Source organism: Propithecus coquereli, unplaced genomic scaffold, assembly GCF_000956105.1.
Source record: "Propithecus coquereli isolate 6110/MARCELLA unplaced genomic scaffold, Pcoq_1.0 Scaffold7, whole genome shotgun sequence".
Lineage (NCBI taxonomy): Eukaryota > Metazoa > Chordata > Mammalia > Primates > Indriidae > Propithecus > Propithecus coquereli.
Window position 1 is genome coordinate 16511326 of NW_012153062.1, and position 9547 is coordinate 16520872.

Below are 9547 nucleotides of genomic sequence, written 5' to 3' on the forward strand. Positions count from 1 at the left end.
AAAAAAAAAAAAAAAAAATATTGAGTAGAGGGAAAGAAAAGAGAAGTAGGCGGATATAAAGGGAACCCATGGGCCAAATAATTAAGCGAGTAAACAGAGTCCCAGAAATTCCTGCTGCTCTAAGTTGTGAATCTGTGTTAGATATGACCAGTTTTCACACCATCTTCCAAACTCCACAAGGACCAGCCAGGCAATATGACTCCCCGTGGATCCCTGACAGAGAGTCTAGTTTACTTTATTCCAAAACACCCATTAGTCTCTGTTTCTTACTACCCACAAACTTGAATAAAGCACCCTTTCTCTCATCAGTGATTTACCAAATCCTACCAATTCTACTTCTGAAATCTCATCAATTCATTCCTTTTTATCTAATCTCACTGCAATTTTTTCCTACTCTCTCACTCTTCCTTACCAGGATTACTGCAACCATCTTACTTTTTTAAAAAGGGGCACAAATGGACAGGCCACAGGAAGAATTCAGCTCACAGGTATATTTCATTTGCCCCATCAGTGTCTGAATTTGTGTTTTAAATTAGTTGCCAACATTTCAAAATATGGAGATATAACATTCAAATACAAATTCTGACTTTTCGCAGGGAAAAAAAAATCAGCTCAAATGACAATATACTCACATTGAAAAAATATCAAAATAATGACAAAATGAACAACTGAAGCTGAGTGCCATCCGCCTACTTTAGACAAGCATGCACTTTCCACTTTTGTCTCATTTCTTTATATCCTGCCTACTTCACTGGTTTATGTTAATTGCCTGGCCCCACAGGAACTTGTCTAACATTTTTATTGTTTTCAATAGTCAACCCCATTAGCCCAAATACATACTTCTAGAACAAAAATCTATGATCACCTTTGAAAACATTCGATGATTATCTGTCTCCTACATGATAAAATTCTAACTCTTCCACATGACTGGTCCAGCCCCAGCTTTATTCAGAGCTATCTCTGGTCACCCTACCTTGTGCACACATTGAACTGTTTGCAATTCGCCCCATTTTTCAGTCGCATTATTTTTGCACTCTACTCCCTCTCCTAGAATGCCTTTCTCATTCTTCCTCAGCCGGCCAATTCTTGCTCATTCAGGTATCTCTGCTGTTTCAGTTTCAGCGGGTGTGCCACCTAGGCAGCTCTGTCTAGTTTTCTTGTAGAGTGTCATAAGGTACCATTATTATTGTTAAGTTCCTTAAAAGCAATAAACATGCCTAGCACATAGCACAGTCTGGGCACATGGCTTATGTTCTGGCAGATGTTCAATAATTACTGACAAATAAATGTTTAAACATTTCATTTCCAAGCATCATCAGTTCTAAAAGTTAGGCATGTTCCCAGTTTTATACTAAATAAGAAAATACAGACTCAAATAACTTGCACAAGTTCACATAGGTGGTCAGAGAGTCAGAATTTGAACCATTACACTTCACACCAAAACTTGCTGCCTTTGCGTATGTATCTTTTGTCATTCCCACGAGAAACTTATATAAATGTAACTTCACTATAGGATATGTCAGTGAAAGGAAACAGACACCAAGTCAATATGAACGACCATAATGCCTAATCCTAAATCAAAGCTGACAGAACAAATCCTGTGACATGTTCAGCAGTATCACTGAAATGTAACTGGCTGTAGACATTCCACGACCACGTTCAGAGTTCAAGGAAAACCATAAAAAACTTTCATAAAATCTTCATTTTGAGCACTTAGCACTTCATTGTCTTACCATAATGCAAAGATGCTTAGAAAAAAGAAAACAAAAATGCAATCTATAATGGAAAATGTATTAAGAAAATTCACTGCCCACAGGATAGGCAAAAGATAGACCATAAAACTCTAAGAAAAATATTTACGAAAGTCAAGAAAACCCAATTAATAGAACTAATTAAAGGATAATTTTGTGATCTAACTTATTAAATTTCAACAAAAGTAACACTGTTATAAATGCTTCCAGCACAAATTAATTTGAGCAGAACTAAGCAACAGCTTGCGAGATAAATTTGTTAAGCATAAAATTCTAAATTTTGTTTTCAAACATCACAGTACTATATTACAAAAGAACTTCTTGGAAAACAATGACCAAAAAAATAAAAAAACCTGTAACAATCATATCATGTACTGGTAAAGCTTTCCAGTAAGATCAAAATACATGAAGAAATAAAAAAAAAAAATCTTTAATATTTCTTTAATCACTTGCTTTGCTTTCATTTTTTTACAATCTTTGAAAATTTCACTGCTTATTCACATAGGTTACAAATCATAAAGTTTTTAAAGAGATTCAAACATGAAGCCTAATTAAATGTCCTAGTTTTCTTAAAAACATCAATACCCACTTTTTTGTCTTCACTGGCATCTCTGAGCCAAAAAAACACTAACAAGTATTGTTCTCAGTACATTAGGGAGTAAAACCCTTGAAAGCAATAATCTTCTTCATGCAGATGGATATAGGTGTTTTCGGTGTTCAGTATAGCATCCTCTTGCCACATAAGCACCTGCAGTCTTACATTGTCCTGCACGGCATTCCTAAAAACACCTGGGCAAGCTGTTCACTAAAAAAACTAGACATTGGAAGAGATGATAGATAATTAGCAAATAAAACTATTCCTGGCACTCTCTTGACATTAGTGTAGAACCAAGCTCCAAGCCGGCACCTGGTAAAGGGAACTGCTAGATGTGATAATTCCAATTTACACATTCAGCACAACATTCTGTCTGCCTGTCAATTTGAAACAGTTTCCTATTCAGTGATAACAGATACCCCAAAAGAATGCAGTGTCAAAATGCTGACATGAATTTTTTATGCACCAGCTAGACCCTCTCCTTTGGACCGGCTGCATCTGCTTTCTTCACTCATGGACTGGACTGACAGTTCAGTTCTTTTGTCTACTATACCGAAAAAATTTTGATTTTTACGGGGTAAATTTAAAGTATCAGATCTTCATATAGAATAAATACCAGTAAAATTTTCTTAAAGACAGCTAAAAAAATAATTTAAAGAAGTTGTAAAAAAAATTCACTGTTAGTGTATCTTTATTTATAATATATACTACAGTACTTCTCAGCTGCCAAAACCATGAAAGTATGTATTTCTACTGAATACAGAATTTACTAATATTTTTTCCAAGTTGATGGAGAAAATGAGAACAGAAGTAAACAAGCAGGAAAGAGACAGACCGACACACAGATAGAGAGAGCATGGTAAATCAGATATACATTTGCAAATGCTAAATAAGAAGACAAAAATAAAATTTTCACTCAAATCCATGGAGGTTTATTTTCCTCCAGATATTTTCATATGATCACATTTTGAAGAAGTACTATAAAAAGGCAATTAGGTCAATGTTATATTCAGGGGAATATTTTATTTCCTTCCTTCTTAAATGGCAAATGTATGAATTATGCTTATAGAATATTACTGTTTGTTTTTTTTTCTTTTTTAAGAGATGGAGGTCTCACCCTGTTGCCCAGGCTGGAGTGCAATGATGTGATCATAGCTCACTGCAGCCTCCAACTCCAGGGCTCAAATGATCCTCCCACATCAGCCTCCCAAGTAGCTAGGACAACAGATGCTGCCACCATGCCTGATTAATTAAAAAAAAAAAAATTAGAGATGGGGTCTCACTATGTTGCCCAGGCTAATCTCAAACTCCTGGCCTCAAGCGTTCCTCGCACCTTGGCCTTCCAAAGTGCTAGTATTACAGGTATGAGCCACCATGCCCAGCCTGTTTTTGTTACTTTTTCCCATATACATGCCAGATTAGATTCATGAATATCTCTCCCCATAGGAAACTATCCCCTTCTCCTTTCAGGTAGTTACCTGGAAAATTATTGATTTGTTCTAATAATGCAGCAACACTCCCCTTACATTTGTCTTATATGAAATACCAATACACTCTTTTCACTTACTTTCAGTGGTGCCAAACTTTCATTTTAAGAATGGATTGACTTTCTAAAATGAATATAAACCATACAGGAATGAAGTCTGATAAAACAATGCTGTGATCTAAGATATACCAATATTGTTAGAAAACAACAGGTGAAAGATGTAAGGATCAGAAACTAGCATTTCGGAAACCTCAAATCAATGCTGAATATGTCAATGAAAACAACTTAAGTTTTCTGAACAAATCTTTTAGTTACAAAGTTTTAACGCTAGAATACTTAGTAGTAGAACAGAATATAGTCATTTTTAACTCACCATTCTTTTTTGGGAGTGGGGAAGAGTCTCACTCTGTTGCCCCGACTAGAGTACAGTGGCATCATCATAGCTCACTACAATCTCAAAGTCCTAGGCTGAAGCTATCCTCCTGCTTCACCCTCCTAAGTAGCTGGGACTACAGGCATGTGCCACCATACCCGACTAATATTTCAATTTTTTTGTAGAGAAGGGGTCTCGCTCTTGCTCAGGCTAGTCTCGAACTCCTGAGTTCACGCAATCCTCTGGCCTCAGCCTCCCAGAGTGCTAGGATTAGGGACATGAGCCACTGTGCCCAGCCTTAACTCACCATTCTAAGGCAAATACTTGTCTCTTCAAAATCAATGAATATTTAAAAATACATCCTATAGCTGTACTGTGTATTTAACTCAATTTATACTAAATAATTTGCTAAATTTTTTTCTAAATTAGACACAGAGACAGAATGGTAAATCAGAAATCCATTTGCAAATGCTAAATAGAGAATGAGAAATTTTGACTACAAGAATATATATACACACATATATAGAAATTTAAATGACATTTGATGAAGATTCTCCCAACAAAGCCATCAATTTTAATATTATAAGGTATAAATAAAAATTTTAATGTTAGCAATAAAATCATTAAGAATATATCAACCAAAAAAGTAATATATTTTCAGGTGTGATGTTTAAGTCTACATAAAATATCATTATAATAAAACACCATTACCCATTATGAGTATAAAACTTTCTCCTTATATTTAAGCTAAAATCAGAGAAAATTTTTCTAATTACTAAAAAAAGAAATGCACAAGATCACAAGAATTTTCTAAATAACTAGAGATACTCGTTAGTTATCATTTTTAAATGAATGCCTTCATAATCATCTTCTAAAGCATCTTCCCAAACCAAAGAAAGCAAATGGCAATCAATATCAACTGGGTTCATCATTGGATTTCAGGAAGAAAGCTCCATGTTTAAGGAAGCGAAGCCAACATTAGTTAATTTAGGTATAGGTTATTATCATCTAGATAATTTAGAGAACTATCAAAATCATGCGATAAGAATTAAGGCCGCAGTCAGTAACTAACTAGGGTTTGCTATAATTAAGTCTTAAAGTATACTCAGCTGTTAATCCTAAAGACTGTTCCTGCAAGGTACACACTATACATGTATGGACACTTGTTTGTTTTCGATAGTCACAAACTCATCATACTGTTTTAAGTGATCATTAGTGAAACTGCTGTCCCATAAATGAAATATATATTTTAAAATGTTACTTTGTTACTAAGTCACCTTGAATACACTTCTCAATTACTTAAAATATTTTTGAAAGCCTAAGCACTATAAATAATACAGAAATAAATAAAACATTGTCCCTGACCTCAAGGAATTCACCAAAACATATAAAGGAGGTATAAGAGGTGACACATCACAAAAAAGCCTTTCAGGAAAACAAGTACCTATAAATTGCTCTGTCCAGCAAAAATGTACTTTCTCGGTCACATTAGACATATCTTAAGTGTTCAATCACCATTTGTGGCTTACTATATTGGACTGTGCTGCTTATATAAACTCAGAGGATTCCTGTTTATGTAAAACAAAAAAAAAAGCCTCTTAAAGACTACTAGCTTTTGAAAAAGTATACTGAAGAACAAAAAGGAAGTGAAAAGGTAGAAGGGTGAATTCATTAGTATTGTTTTTAAGGAACAACTAGTAATACAGCCCGGCTAGAGGTATGGGGTATGGGAGGAAACCCACACTTTGAAGTCAAAGTTGAGGTCTGCATTTTATGCTACATCTTTTAGTAAAACCTTGTCAAAGAATTGACAAGATTAAAGGAAACAATGAAAATATAAGTAATGAAAAGACAATGACTAACATATAGTAGATGTTCAAAAACTGAAAGAAAAGGTAAGGAAGGGGGAAGAGAGAGAGAAAAAGGATGAAGAGGACTTGAAGGGGTGCTGAGAAGACATGAAGGAAAACAGAGGTAGGTGTGCTGGCTCTCACCTTTGTTCACTAGAGTAGACCAATATTAGTCTGAGACCCTAATGAAATGTTATGGTTAAGCCTTAAAATGATCTACTGATGCTGGCAAATGTTTTTAAAAATCTGTGCTCTAGAATACATAGATTAATAATCAGTAATTAAGTCATAAAGTAGCTTTCATTCTGGTGAAGGTGTTCATAATTAATGTGGGCTCTTGTCATGGGGAGAAGGAGTATTTAGGAAGAAGGAGTTAAATATTAATACTGTCCACTGACTGTAGCACAATGTCAACCATATTGTGTGTCCTGTGCTTCTTAGTATATAGCATTTCAAATCTTTAAACGAGTCTCTCATCTGTGGTCAAGTGAAATGTATTCCAAGAGACAGAATTAAAGAGGTACTAGTCATTCAAGTTATTTATTTGTATTTCTCTTCTAAACCTATATATTTAAAGTTGTCAAATTGTATATCAAAGATTATAAAGCAAATAAACATTACTTAGGAAGGTGTCCACTGTGACAAATTTGTCTTTGACTTACTACTTTATTAAAACATTCAATCTTCAAACATATTTATATATCTATCAGCATTACAATGAAGAAAATCTTCACAAAAGACCACAATATTATTTAAAAATTAAACTTAGTTTAATCCTTTTTTAAAAAAACAAAATTACTAGAAACATTTGTTTGGACAAATTGAAGGGTTTCAATTTTACATCATTAAGTTTTAACTTGCCTAATCAGTTGAACAAAAGTACTTTATGTAAAACGATTCTTTTAGTTGCCTTAGCTACAAATCCCTGCAGGATAATATAATTGAAATCTACTCACGTAAGTTAGGAATAATTAGGGCCCCAAATTAAGCCAAACACAAAGTTAATTCAAATAGTCAGCTGCTGTCATTTAAATGGTTACGGGGTTTTATTGTTGCTTAACACTTCTGAATGCTTTTAGGTATACTTTGTTCTTCCAGTCTGTATTTAGTATTTTAGTACAAATAGAAAAGAGACGGAGAAGCAAAGATTCACCAGCCTTTAAACTGGAGTCACACCTATACTCAGTCTTTTGTCAGGGAAGGTTTTCTATTCAATCTTTGCTATCAGTCAAGTAACAACACTGTTGAAAGAATGGAGTGACAGCACTCAAAGGCAAGCTTTCTGGTAAATAAAGCAAGATCACAGAATCTACAGTGAGTACCATTAATGCAACAAAAGTAAGAGCTTTTGAAAGCTAATAGGGATGGTTTCTTATTTGCTTAAACTCTAAAACAAAGCAAAGGATTAAACAAGCTTCCTGCTATAAGCAAACTAAAGGGAAAAGATAATGTCCAAAACCCGTACCTGAAGGAGGGGCTCAGGATGCATGCCTTTTAACTATTTTAATGATGACTGATAATGAGTTTGAACTGATACCTAAATATTGTAAAAGCGAAAATTATTACAGGTTTTCAGTATTCTGGTAGGATAGTTCTCAACAGTAGTCGGTACTTTCAAAGAGAAACTCTGCTTTTTAAAAAATATGTATGTGGCTGTAAACTTCTGAAGATTGTCTGAAAGTTGCAGAGTTAGCAAGATTGGGCCTCTCCTAATATATATAATATTCATTACAGAACAAAGTCAATCTTAACATAGTTTTTAATCTAAAATGGTAATATTAAGAAAACTTTGAAATAAATTATGTCTTTTGGTAATCACCATAAATTACACGATGTTAGGCAAAATATTTTAAAGCGTATTTTAAACATTCTTGAATGACAGCCTCATGAGAGGAAACTACACCAATGATCTGAAGCTAAATATAAAATTTCACAGAAAGAAAAACATAGTGGCAGTAAGCAGAGGTTGGCAAAGGAACAATCTCTGCAGGCCTTTGTTTCTTCGTCTGAAAAGTGAAAAATTCTACACTGCTAATCTCCAAGTTGTGATTCCCAATCTAATATTCTTTAATGCTGCCAAAAAAGTCAAAATAAAAATATTCCGACCTCTCAGGTACCTATATAGAACCCTTCTTTGTTTAAAATTTGCTATTTGCTTACTTTTTTTTTGCCTTTAAAAGGCTGAAGAGTCTAATAAACTTCATGAAGAAATAAATTTAATTTGCAATTTGTATTATCATAAAATTAAAATAAGTCATCAGTAACCTATCTTTGTCTCTGACAGGAAAAGCAAAAGGAGATTCTGTCCACTAACAAGAAGAAAGAAGAAAATCTTGGATTAAGTATAATACTACCAAATGGAAAAATAACTAGATGACCGCGGGCAGATAAAATATCTTTAGCTGTCTGCCATAATCAGTTTATATTCAAGAATTCCCATCCTACACTCTTATGGTGCTAACAAGCACGGTATTAATACTGAAGTGAAAATGACAACAACTATTAGTTGTTTATGTTGACTGTGAAAACTTAGTATAAAATAAAACTTTTTCTAAACAAGTTAAGACAAACAATATATACTTTGCATTACATGATTTTATGGAGTTAAATAATAAAATACATTTGTGTTTTAAAACACTATTAAAAATAATGTTTCCAAGTATGATAGAATGAAAGTAGGACAGACCAATGGGGAATAGAGGCAAATATTAGGGAGAAAGGGTTAGGCTGCATTGTTGCTCAGGGATTTTTCAAAGCAAATTATCAGATAAAAGGTCAACAGAAAGCATATAAAATAGGATTAATAAGGGTAACAAAATATAAAAATGCTCACTAAGGTTTCAAGTAAGCTTAGTGCCTTTTTAATAAAATGAGTTGTACAACCAAAAGTGATATTATATCTATATGTTAATTATGTTGTTTGGGTTAAAAACAAACCTAGATTTACAGAAGTCATTGTCATGCCAAATCTGATTTTCTAGACTAAACACTTTAATAATCAAAACTCCTTGATACAGATGTCCTCTCACTGACCAGCAACCTCAGCATCACCTGGGAGCTTATTAGAAATGCAGACTCTCAATGCATTAAATTTTGAGGAGCAATTTTCTACAGAAAAATAGGATTTTTAAATCCAGCGTGACCTCCACTAGGTTTCCTCTTCTGCTGTCCACATCTCTTCCTGAATCTTTCTGTCTCTGGATCCTAATACACATTCTCTCCTTTCCTAGATGAGCCTTCCTGCCCTTGCACTGGGTCTCATTTCCCTTCATTCTGCCTGTAGACAAATGCAGGTATTTGATATGTCCACTAAATGCAACCAAAAAAGAAAATTACCAAAAAAAAAAAAAAAAAAAAGAAAAAAACCTTAAACAACAGAAAAAAAAACAAAAAACTAACACTACCTATATCCTTCACTTTTTAAAAACCTGCCACCATCACCTTACCTCATCTCAGCATTGTACCATATAAAAGTTGTCTCTTAAAATCCAA

General features: G+C 33.9%; 1 protein-coding gene across 7 annotated transcripts in view; it reads right to left on the reverse strand.

Moving 5' to 3' along the window:
• Positions 1–9547, reverse strand: part of ADGRL2 (adhesion G protein-coupled receptor L2) — a 193059-nt gene that overhangs the window by 137837 nt on the left and 45675 nt on the right. The window lies entirely within an intron of this gene.